Here is a 13,194-nt window from a genome sequence, read left to right as displayed (position 1 = left end):
TAAATATGAAAGTTCTTGTTTTCAAACAGCCCTTTTTTAAATCTGCTGTCCTTACCTGGTCTGGTCCACATGCAACTCCAGACCCACAGCAATGTGGTTGACTCTTAACTACCCTCTGAAATGGCCGAGCAAGACACTCAGTTCAAGGGCAATTAGGGATGGGTAACAAATACTGGTCTTGCCAACGACACCCCCATTCCATGAAAGAATAAGAAAAACTGTTCCCCAAATTTGAACTCTGATTATTTACACTTGGTGATTCTGTCAGCAATTTATTTTCATGTCCTGGATAACCGTATTTGCAGGAGTGTCATCAGTTGCAGCAGCTTGAATCGTAGAAAGTTTACGGCACAGAAAAAGGCCACTTGGCCCATCATGTCTGTGCCGGCCAAAAAACGATCCACCTATTCTAATCCCACCTTCCAGCATTTGGCCCGTAGCCCTGCAGATTACGGCACTTGAGGTGCATATCCAGCCTCCTTTTGAATGAGTTGAGGGTCTCTGCCTCAACTACCCTTTTAGGCTGTGAGTTCCAGACCCCACCCCCCCTCCTGCCCTCTGGGCGATAAAGTTTTTCCTCATCTCCCCTCTAATTTTTCTACCAATCACTTTAAATCTATGCCCCTTCATCACTGACCTCTCTGCTAAGGTGAATAGACCCATCACCTCCACTCTATCCAGGCCCCTCAAAATTTTGTCCATTTCAATCAGATCTCCCCTCAGCCTTCTCTGTTCCAAGGAGCTCCCAGGTTTGCGAACTTGAGCAGGAGCATCTGTGAGATTGGGAGCTTCGTGGATAGCATGTTCATAGATGTGGTCACCCCACAGCTTAAGAGTATGCAGGGAGAGAGGGAATGGGTGACCACCAGACAGTCAAAAAGAAATAGGCAGGTAGTGCAGGAGACCCCTGAGGGCATCTCACTCTCCAACTGGTATTCAATTCTGAATACTGAAGAAAGTGATGGTTCACCTGGGGAGTGCAGCCAGAGCCAAGTCCATGGCACCATGGGTGGCTCAGCTGCACAGTGGGGTACAGGGAAGACTGGAAGGGCCATAGTGATAGGAGATTCGATAGGGAAACAGACAGGTGTTTCTGTGGCTGTAGACATGAATCCGGGATGGTGTGTTGTCTTCCTGGTGCCAGGGTCAAGGATGTCACTGAACGGCTGCAGAGCATCCTGAGCAGGGAGGGTAGAGAGAAAACAGGGAACTATAGGCCAGTTAGCCTAACGTCAGTCATTGGGAAAATGCTGGAAACTATTATTAAAGAAGTCTTAACACTGCACTTGGAAAAGCATAGTATGATCAGAACCAGTCAGCATGGTTTTACTAAAGGGAGATCCTGTTTGACAAATTTATTCGAGTTTTTTTGAGGATGTAACTAGTCGGGTAGATAAAGGGGCACCAGTAGATGTAGTATACCTGGATTTTCAAAAGGCATTCGATAATAGGCAAAATAAGGGCTCATGGTTTTGGGGATAATATATTAGCGTGGATAGAGGATTGGTTAACAGACAGGAAGCAGAGAGTGGGCATAAATGGGGCATTTTCAAGTTGACAGGCAGTGAATAGTGGGGTGCCGCAAGGATCAGTGCTGGGGGCCTCAGCTATTTACACTCTATATTAATGACTTGGACGAAGAGACAGAGAGTAATTTATCTAAGTTTGCTGATGATACAAGGCTTGGTGGAAAGATAAGCTGCAGGGAGGATCTAGAGCAGCTGCAAAGAGCTATAGACAGGTTAGGGGAGTGGGCAACAAGATGGCAAATGGAGTATAATGTAGGGAAGTGTGAAGTTGTTCCTTTGGTCGTAAAAATAGAAAAGCAAAATATTTTTTAAAAGGTGTGAAACTGGTAAGTGTTGATGTTCAGAGAAACTTGGGGGACTTGTACAAGGAACACACAAAGTTAATATGCAGGTACAGCAGGCTATTAGGAAGGCAAATGGCATGTTGGCCTTTATTGCAAGCAGATTGGAGTACAGGAATAAAGAAGTCTAACTAAAATTGTACGGGGCTTTGGTGAGACCGCACCTGGAATACTGTGTGCAGTTTTGGTTCAATACCAGCCATGATCATATTGAATGGCAGAGCAGGCTCGATGGGCCATATAGTCTACTTCTCTTATTTCTTGTGTTCTTGAGGGTGAACAGCCAGCAGTCATGGTCCACATTGGTACCAATGACATAGGTAGGAAGAGGGATGTGGTAAAGCAGGAAGGGTTTACTGAGCTAGGTAAGAAATTAGCAAGCAGGACCTCAAGAGTAGTAATCTCCAGATTACTCCCAGTACCACGTGCAAGTGAGTATAGAAATAGGAGGATAGAGCAGATGAATGCGTGGCTGGAAAAATGGAGCAGGAGGGAGGGCTTTAGATTCCTGGAACACTGGGACCAGTTCTGGAGAAGGTGGGACCAGTACAGACCGGACGGGTTGCACCAGAACAGAGCTGGGACCAATTTCCTTGCGGGGTGATTTGCTAGTGCGATTGGGAGGGTTTAAACTAACTTGGCAGGGGTGTGGGAACCAGGAGAAAATATTAGAGAAGAATACCAAGGCACACAGAATATTGGGAGAGATGGATAGCACTAGAGTGGAGAATAGTAAGTTATTAGGTGGAGGCAGAGTAAGGGAGAAAATAATAAAGTCTAAATCTACGGGTATGTGAATGCATGGAGTGTCAATAAGATTGGTGAGTTACAGGCGCAGATTGACATGTGGAATTATGATGATGTGGCTACAACAGAGACCTGGCTCAAAGAAGGGCAAGGCTGGGTATTGAATATCCGTAGATACAAGGTGTTCAGGAAAGGGAAAAAGGGGGCGGGGTGGTGATATTGATTAAGGAGCACATTGTAGTGCTGAAGAAAAAGGATGTCCCAGAGGGGTCGAAGAGAGAATCAATCTGGCTCAAGCTAAGGAACAGAAAAGGTGCGGTTACATTGCTCAGTATTCTCTACAGGCCACCAGCTAGTGGGAAGGATGTGGAGGAACAAATTTGCGAGGTAATTGCAGAGGTGCAGAAATTAGAGTAGTTGTAATGGGGGACTTTTATTATCCAAACGTAACCTGAGGTAGCAGTAGTGTAAAGGCAGTGAGGGGCAAGAGTTCCTAGAGTACATTCAGGAAAATTTTCTACAGCAGTATGTTCCTAGCCCAATGGGAACGGAGTCACCTTCTTGAATCGCTGCAGTCTATGTGGGGTAGGTACACCCACAGTGCTGTTAGGAAGGGAGTTCCAGGATTTTGACCCAGCGACAGTGAAGGAACGGCGATATAGTTCCAAGTCAGGAGGGTGTGTGACTTGGAGGGGAACTTGCAGGTGGTGGTGTTCCCAACCATTTTCTGCCCTTGTCCTTCTAGGTGATGTTTAAGGAGCCTTGGTGCGTTGCTGCAGTGCATCTTGTAGATGGTACACACTGCTGCCACTGTGCATTGGTGGTGGAGGGAGTGAATGTTTGTGGATGGGGTGCCAATCAAGTGGGCTGCTTTGTCCTGGATGGTGTCGAGCTACTCGAGTGTTGTTGGAGCTGCACCCATCCAGGCAAGTGAAGAGTATTCCATCACACTCCTGACTTGTGCCTTGTAGATGGTGGACAGGCTTTGGGGAGTCAGGTGAGTTACTCACCACAGGATTCCTAGCCTTTGACCTGCTCCAGTAGCCACGGTATTTATATGTCTACTCCAGTTCAGTTTCTGGTCAATGGTAACCCCCAGTATGTTGATAGTGGGGGATTCAGCGATGGTAATGCCATTGAATGTCAAGGGGAGATTCTCTCTTGTTGGAGATGGTCATTGCCTGGCACTTGTGTGGCGTGAATGTTACTTGACATCTATCAGCCCAAGCCTGGATGTTGTACGGGTCTTCCTGCATTTCTACATGGACTGCTTCAGTATCTGAGGAGTCACGAATGGTGCTGAACATTGTGCAATCATCAGTGAACATCCCCACTTCTGACCTTATGATTGAAGGAAGGTCATTGATGAAGCAGCTGAAGATGGTTGGGCCTCGGTCACTACCCTGAGAAACTCCTGCAGTGATGTCCTGGAGCTCAGATGATTGACCTCCAACAACCACAACCATCTTCCTTTGCGCTAGGTACAACTCCAACGAGTGAAGGGTTTTCCCCCTGATTCCCATTGACCTCAGTTTTGCTAGGGCACCTTGATGCCATACTAGGTCAAATGCTGCCTTGATGTCAAAGGTAGTCACTCTCACCTCACCTCTTGAGTTCAGCTCTTTTGTCCATGTTTGAACTAAGGCTGTAATGAGGTCAGGAGCTGAGTGGCCCTGGCGGAACCCATACTGAGCGTTACTGAGCAGGTTATTGCTAAGCAAGTGCCACTTGATGGCACTGTTGATGACACCTTCCATCACTTTACTGATGATAGAGAGTAGGCTGATGGGGCGGTAATTGGCCGGGTTGGATTTGTCCTGCTTTTTGTGTACAGGACATACCTGGGTAATTTTCCACATTGCCGGGTAGATGCCAGTGTTGTAGCTGTACTGGAATAGCTTGGCAATGGGTGCGGCAAGTTCTGAAGCACAGGTCCTCAGTACTATTGCCAGAATGTTGTCGGGGCCCATAGCCTTTGCAGTATCCAGTGCCTTCAGTCGTTTCTTGATATCACGCGGAGTGAATTGAATTGGCTGAAGACTGGCATCAGTGATGCTGGGGACTTCAGGAGGGGGCCGAGATGGATCATCAACTCGGCACTTCTGGCTGAAGATTGCTGAAAGTGCTTCAGCCTTATCTTTCGCACTGATGTGCTGGTCTGCCCCATCACTGAGGAATGGGATATTTGTGGAGCCACCTCCTCCAGTTAGTTGTTTAATTGTCTACCACCATTCATGGCTGTATTAGAATTAGAATTAGAATTAGAATTAGAACATTACAGCGCAGTACAGGCCCTTTGGCCCTCGATGTTGCGCCGACCTGTGGCAGAACTGCAGAGCTTAGATCTGATCCTTTGGTTATGGGATCGCTTAGCTCTGTCTATCGCATGCTGCTAATGCAGTTTGGCATGCAAGTAGTCCTGGGTTGTAACTTTGCCAGGTTGACACCTCATTTTAAGGTATGCCTGGTGCTGCTCCTGGCATGCCCTCCTGCATTCTTGAACCAGGGTTGGTCTCCTGGCTTGATGGTAATGGTAGAGTGGGGGATATGCTGGGCCATGAGGTTACAGATTGTGGTTGAGAACAATTCTGCTGCTGCTGATGGCCCACAGCGCCTCATGGATGCCCAGCTTTGCATTGCTAGATCTGTTCGAAATCTATCCCATTTAGCATGGTGATAGTGCCACACAACACGGTGGATGGTATCCTCAATGTGAAGGCGGGACTTCGTCTCCACAAGGACTGTGCGGTGGTCACTCCTACTAATACAGTTATGGACAGATGCATCCGTGGCAGGCAGATTGGTGAGGATGAGGTCAAGTATGTTTTTCCCTCTTGTTGGTTCCCTCCCCACATGCCACAGACCCAGTCTAGCAGTATGTGCATCAACTATCAGTAGGAGATCATTTAGGGGACAGTGATCATTGTATCATAAGTTTTAAGCTGACTCTGGAAAAGAACAAAAACAATCCAGAGTAAGAATAATTGGAAAGCCAGCTTCAATGGGGTAAGAATGGAGCTGGGGCAAAGAAACTGAAGTCAAAGGTTGGCAGGAAAAACGGTAGCTGAATAATGGGCAACCTTTAAAGAAGAGATAGCTCGACTATTCCCGAACTATGTTCCCTAGAAGGGGAAAGGTCGAGTAAACAAATCCAGAGCTCCCTGGCTGACAAAAGAGGTAGAGATTAAGATAAAGAAGAAAAAGTGTGTTTATGACAGATGCCAGGTAGAAAATACTATTGAGAATCAGGCTGAATATAGAGTCATAGAGTCGTATAGCATAGAAACAGGCCCTTCGGCCCACCATGACCATGCCGACCATAATGCCGATCTATACTAATCCCACCTGCCTGCATTAATTCCATATCCCTCTATGCCTTGCTCATTCAAGTACCTGTCCAGATGCCTCTTAAATGTTGATACTGTTCCTGCCTCCACCACCTCCTCTGGCAGCTCATTACAGATACCCACTATTCTTTGTGTGCAAAATTTACCCCTTTGATCCCTTTTAAACCTCCTCCCTCTCACTTTAAATCTATACCCTCTAATTTTAGTCACCCCTACCATGGGAAACAGACTCTGGCTATCTACCCTATCCATGCCTCTCATAATTTTATATACCTCTATCACGTCCCCTCTCAGCCTCCTTCACTCCAGGGAAAACAGACCCAGCCTATCCAATCTCTCTTTATAACTCAAGCCCTCCAAACCAGGCAACATCCTGGTGAATCTTTTCTGCGCCCTCTCTAGCTTAATCACATCTTTCCTGTAGTGCAGCGACCAGAACTGTACACAGTACTCCAAATGCGGCCTAACCAACGTTATGAACAACTGTAACATGACGTCCCAACTCTTGTACTCAATGCCTTGGCCAATGAAGGCAAGTATGCCAGACGCCTTCTTCACCACCCTGTCTACCTGTGTTGCCACTTTCAGGGAACTATGTACTTGCACCCCAAGGTCTCTCTGCTCAACAACACTCCCCAGGGCCCTGCCATTCACTGTATATGTCCTGCCCTGGTTTAATTTCGCAAAATGCATCACTTCACACTTGTCTGTGTTAAATTCCAATTGCCAATCCCTTGCCCACTTTCCCAGTTGATCTATATCCTGTTGTAACCTTAGACAACCTTCTTCACTGTCCACTAGACCACCAATTTTGGTGTCATCTGCAAACTTACTAATTATGCCCCTTACATTCACATCCAAGTCATTAATATATATGACAAACAACAGAGGGCCCAGCACCGATCCCTGCGGCACACCACTGGTCACCGGCCTCCAATCTGAAAAACAACCCTCCACTACCACCCTCTGCCTCCTATCACCAAGCCAATTTTATATCCAATTGGCTAGCTCACCCTGGATCCCATGTGTTCGAACCTTCTGGACCACCCTATCATGCGGGACCTTGTCAAAGGCCTTGCTAAAGTCCATGTAGACAATGTCCATCGCCCTGCCCTCGTCAATCCTCTTGGTCACCTCCTCGAAAAACTCAATCAAATTCGTGAGACATGATTTCCCAGGCACAAAGCCATGCTGACTATCCCTAATCAGACCATGTCTTTCCAAATGCATTTCAATCCTGTCTCTCAAAATCTCTTCCAATAAACTTTTCCACCACTGATGTAAGGCTCACTGGCCTGTAGTTCCCTGGCTTATCCCTGCTGCCCTTCTTAAATAAAGGCACAACATTAGCTATCCTCCAGTCTCCTGGTACCTCACCCGTGGCTAACGATGATGCAAAAGTCTCTGCCAGGGCCCCAGCAATCTCTTCCCTTGCTTCCCATAGCATCCTAGGATAGACCTGGTCAGGCCCTGGGGATTTATCCACCTTAATGGGCTTCAAAACCTCCAACACCTCCTCCTTTGTAATGTTTATATGCTCCAGGATATCGCTGTTCCCTCCCTTGAACTCACTCGCTTCCATGACCTTCTCCACGGTAAATACAGACGAGAAGTATTCATTTAAGACCTCGCCCATTTCCCGTGTCTCCACACATAGATTGCCACACTGTTCATTAAGAGGACCTACTCTCTCCCTAGCTACCCTTTTGGTCTTAATATACTTATAGAATCTTTTAGGATTCTCCTTTATCTTATCAGCCAGGGAAATCTCATGGCCCCTTTTCGCCCTCCTAATATAGAAGGTTCAGAGGGGAAGTGAAAAAGCAAATAGGAGAAGCTAAGAGAGAGCATGAAAAGAGACTGGCAGCTAGCATTAAAGGAAATCCCACAGTTTTCTATAGGCATATAAATAGTAAAAGGGTGGTAAAAGGAGGTGTGGGGCCGATTAAAAACCAGAAAGGGGATTTACACATGGAGGCAGAGGGCATAGCTGAGGTATTAAATGAATACTTTGCGTCTGTCTTTGCCTGTGTTGCATCTTCTTCCTTGGTAATGGTGAAAGAGGAGGTAATTCAGACACTAGAAGGGTTTAAAATTGATACAGAAGACATATTAAATAGGCTGTCTCTACTTAAAGTGGATAAAGCACCAGGACTGGATGAGAGGCATCCAAGGATACTGAGGCCATAATGGGGCAAATAAATTGCAGTCAAAGGTTGGCAGAAAACCAGTAGATGAACAATGGGCTACCTTCAAAGAAGAGATAGTTTAGGCACAGTCAAGGTATGTTCCCTCGAAGGGGAAAAGTAGGGTAAACAAATCCAGAGTTCCCTGGATGACAAAAGAGGTAGAGATTAAGATAAAGAAGAAAAAGTGTGTTATGACAGATGCCAGGTAGAAAATACTATTGAGAACCAGGCTGAAATAGAAGGTCCAGAGGGGAAGTGAAAAAACAAATAAGAGAAGCAAAGAGAGAGCATGAAAAGAGACTGGCAGCTAGCATTGAAGAAAATCCCAAAGTTTTCGATAGGCATATAAATAGCAAAAAGGTGGTAAGAGGAGGAGTGGGGCCAATTAGGGACCAGAAAGGGGATTTATACATGGATGCCGAGGGCACGGCTGAGGTATTAAATGAATACTTTGCATCTGTCTTTGCCTGGGTTGCATCTTCTTCCTTGGTAATGTTGAAAGAGACAGTAAGTCAGACACTAGAGGGGTTTAAAATTGATAAAGAGGAAATATTAGATAGGCTGTCTGTACTTAAAGTGGATAAAGCACCAGGACCAGATGAGATGCATCCAAGGATACTGAGGGAAGTGAGGGTGGAAATCGCAGAGGCACTGGCCATAATTTTTCAGTCTTCCTTATACTCGGGGGTGGTGCCAGAGGACTGGAGAATTGCAAACGTTACACCCTTGTTCAAAAAAGGGTGTAAAGATAAGCCCAGCAATTACAGGCCAGTCAGTTTAACTTCGGTGGTGGGGAAACTTCTAGAAAGATTAATTTTGTCCAAATTAATCATCACATGGACAAATGCAGGTTAATTTAAGAAAGCCAGCATGGATTTCTTAAGGGAAAATCATGTTTAACTAACTTGCTGGAGTTTTTTGAGGAGGTAACAGAGAGGGTTGATGAGGGCAATGCTGTTGATGTGGTGTACATGGACTTTCAAAAGGCGTTTGATACAGTGTCACACAACAGACTTGTGAGAAAACATGTAGCTCATGGAATAAAAAGGAGATACAAACATACGAATTAGGAGCAGAAGTAGGCCATTCAGCCCCTCTAGCCTACTCCGCTTTTCAATAAGGTCATGGCTGATCTGTTTGTGTCTCGACTTCCACACTCCCATCTATCCCCGATAACCTTTGATTCACTTGCCTAAAAGAATTATGAATGCTCTGTGCATGATTCTTTAGTTTTAGTGCCTTTAATTTTGTCTTTTTGTTATCTTTGTAACATCTAGGCTCGACTGTTGGTGTGTTCTTAGGCTTTTTTCTCTCTGTCCCTTCCTGCCATTCTCTGACCTTCATTTCCCATATTACTATTCTGCTCTCCTGCCTTGACGCTACCCCTTGGTTTGCTACATATACCCAAGTGTGATCCCTCACCAACCGCCACCACCCCCCCCCCCCCAACTCCTTGTTGAGTTTAAAGCCCTAGTTCCCTAGTTATATGGTTTGCTGAAACATTGATCCCAGCATGGTTCAGGTGCAGACCTTCCCCAGTACTGGTGCCAGTGCCCCACAAACCGAAACCCACTTCTCCCACACCAGTCTTTGAGCCACGTATTCATTTCACTAATCTTATGTGCCCTCTGCCAATTGGCAAGTGGCTCAGGTAATAATCCTTAATATTGTATTAGCAACATGGATACAGAACTGGCTGAGTGACAGGAACTGTAAAATTATCAGTTTACTATAAAAACAAGACTTAACCAGTAATGAAGCAAAGCATTAACACACAGATTGAAATATGAAAGTTCCCTTTTTAAATCCTTCAATTACACTCTCACACACACTGGAAAAATACAGAAATTCTCTTTGCAGAGGTCTGTTACAAAAAACGACCCAAAAAAAACTACTTTGGCCAAATTCTTGCTAATACTCGACAAAAAAAGATATGGAAGGAAGTCAGTTGTCCCTTTTCTGGTCTGGTGTTCGGGTATATGGAGATGAGTCACTGAGATCGTTTCAGAAGCAGTCCGTTCTGGAGATGTCGAGAATTATTCTTGTTGGCTTTCTAGGAGAAATGTGTTATCAGGGTTTTCCACCAGCACACACTTGAATTGCAGGATTTTTCTCAGCTTCTCAGGAGCTATGCAGTACCAGGGATTTGAATTCTCCCACACTGGATCTTTGCAGGATTTCTTCAAAGAGATAGAGAAGGAGGTGAGCTGGGTGGTTTCTTTTTTCATTGGCAGGAAAACACCAACTAACTTCAAACAGTTCACACCCCAACTAATCGGAAAGCAATGTCCAAACCCAAACAGAGAGTTGACCTCCTGACCTCCATAAACCTTGATATGTGGCTTCTCTGTAACTATTTTTCCCCAAGTCACCAAGGGTTCTGTTGTTTACTGAGCCCAAAGCACAGATGGTTTACAAACAATATCTCGTGTCCTTTTGGTGAACTTTGTCAAAAAAATTCATCCTTGGAATCTTTCAAGTTTTAACACAAGTCCTGAAAATTTTTTTTTTCAATGGAAGCACTTTCGTAACAGTGTACAGGGCACAATATCAAAATTTGTGGATGATACAAAACGTGGAAGTATTGTGAACTGTCAAGTTGGTGGAATGGGCAGACAGGTGGCAGATGAAGTTCAATGCGGAAAAATGTGAAGTGATTCATTTTGTTAGCAAGAACATGGAGAGACAATATAAAATAAAGGGTACAATTCTAAAGGGGGTGCAGAAGCAGAGAGACCTGGGTGTATATGTGTATAAGTCATTGAAGGTGGCAGGACAGGTTGAGACAGCGGTTAATGAAGCATACAGTATCCTGGGCTTTATTAATAGGGGCATAGAGTACAAGAGCAAGGAAGTTATGTTGAACTTGTATAAAACACTAGTTCGGCCTCAGCTGGAGTATTGCGTCCAGTTCTGGGTGCAGCACCCTAGGAAAGGTGTGAAAACATTGGAGAGAGTACAGAAAAGATTCACAAGAATGATTCCAGGGATGAGGAATTTCAGTTATGAAGATAGATTGGAGAAGTTGGGACTGTTTTCCTTGGAGAAGAGAAGGCTGAGAGGTGATTTGATAGAGGTATTCAAAATCATGAGGGGTCTGGACAGAGTAGATGGAGAGAAACTGTTCCCACTCGTGAAAGGATCAAGAACGAGAGGGCACAGATTTAAAGTATTTGGTGAGAGAAGCAAAAGTGACATGAGGAAAAAGTTTTTACACAGCGAGTGGTTAAGATCTGGAATGCTCTGCCTGAGAGTGTGGTGGAGGCAGGTTCAATTAAAGCATTCAAAGACAGTTATATGAAAAGGAAGGATGTGCAGGATTACGGGGAGAAAGCGGGGGATTGGCACTAAGTGAATTGCTGTTTCGGACAGCCAGTGCAGACACGATGAACCAAATCTCTTCCTCTGTGCTGTAACAACTCTATGATTCTGTGATTATTTGCATGCATTGCATGGGTTGTGCTGTTGCTGTGGCCTACATGGATTTTAGCAAGACTGTTGACAAGGTCCGACATGGCAGCCTGGTTTAAAAAAAAAGCCTATGGGATCCAGGAAAATGCAGCAAGGTGGATACAAAATTGGCTCAATGGCAGGAAACAAAGGGTAATCGTTGATGGGTGTTTTTATGACTGGAGGGCTGTTTCCAGTGGCGTTCCGCAGGGCTCAGTACTGGGTCCCCTGCTTTTTGTGGTATGTAGTAATGATTTGGACGTAAATGTAGAGGGAATGATCAAGAAGTTAGCCAATGACACAAAGATTGGCCGTGTGGTTAATAGTGAGGAAGATAGCTGTAGGCTGCAGGAAGTTAACAATGGACTGGTTAGATGGACAGAAAAGTGGCAAATGGAATTTAATCTGGAGAAGTGTGATGTAATGCAAAGTAATTGGTAGAAAGATTAAAGGGGAGTTGAAGAATATTAGAACTATAGAAAAATTACAGCACACAAGGAGGCCATTCAGCCCAATGTGTCCATGCCGCCAGAACAATCTAGCCGCCCAATCAAATCCCACCTTCCAGCACCTGGTCCATAATCTTGCAGGTTACAGCACTTCAGGTGCATGTCCAGGTACCTTTTAAATGAGTTGAGGGTTTCTGCCTCCATCACTGTTCCTGGCAGTGAATTCCAGACACCCACCACCCTCTGGGTGAAAAGGTTTTTCCTCATGTCCCCTCTAATCCTTCTACCAATCACCTTAAATCTGTGCCCCCTGGTAATTAATCTCTCCACTAGGGGAAACAGGTCCTTCCTGTCTACTCTATCTAGGCCCCTCATAATTTTGTACCCCTCAATTAAGTCACCCCTCAGCCTCCTCTGTTCTAAGGAAAACAACTCTAGCCTATCCAATCTTTCTCATAGCTGCAACTTTCAAGCCCTGGCAACATTTTTGTAAATCTCCTCTGAACTCTCTCCAGAGCAATTTTGTCCTTCCTGTAATGTGGTGACCGGAACTGTACGCAATACTCCAGCTGTGGTCTAACCAGTATTTTATACACTTCCAGCATTACATCCCTGCTTTTGTATTCTATACCTCAGCCAATAAAGGAAAGCATTCCATATGCCTTCTTCACCACTCTATCTACCTGTCCTGCCACCTTCAGGGACCTGTAAACATGCACTCCAAGGTCTCTCTCTTCTTCTACCCCTCTCAGTACCCTCCCGTTTATTGTGTAATCCCTGCCTTTCGAAGTGATTCTAACAATTTACCCACCACCAAGGTCAGACTGACCGGCCCATAATTATTTGGCCTATCCCTCACACACCCTTTTGAAACAACGGTACAACATTTGCAGACCTCTAATCGTCTGGTACCTCATCTGTATCTAGTGGGGATTTGAAGATGAGGCTCAGCATATCCACTATTTCCTCCCTGGCTTCCTTTAACAACCTGGGATGCAATCCATCCGGCCATATCTTTTCCACCAAGAGGGTAGTGGGGGTCTGGAATTCACTGCCTGAAAGGGTGGTAGAGGCAGAAACACTTGGATACCCACTTGAGCTGCCATAACCTACAGGACTATGGACCAAGAGCTGGAAGGTGA

The 13,194-nt window shown here is 45.3% G+C and overlaps 1 protein-coding gene across 7 annotated transcripts in view; it reads left to right on the top strand.

Annotated features, from left to right (window-relative positions):
• LOC137377210 (AMP deaminase 3-like) overlaps positions 1-13,194 on the top strand; it is a 106,209-nt gene that overhangs the window by 78,266 nt on the left and 14,749 nt on the right. The window lies entirely within an intron of this gene.

The sequence above is a fragment of the Heterodontus francisci genome, chromosome 14, assembly GCF_036365525.1.
Source record: "Heterodontus francisci isolate sHetFra1 chromosome 14, sHetFra1.hap1, whole genome shotgun sequence".
NCBI classification, from domain to species: domain Eukaryota; kingdom Metazoa; phylum Chordata; class Chondrichthyes; order Heterodontiformes; family Heterodontidae; genus Heterodontus; species Heterodontus francisci.
Note: the sequence above shows the minus strand (reverse complement) of the source record. Positions and strands in the feature narration are given on the sequence as shown.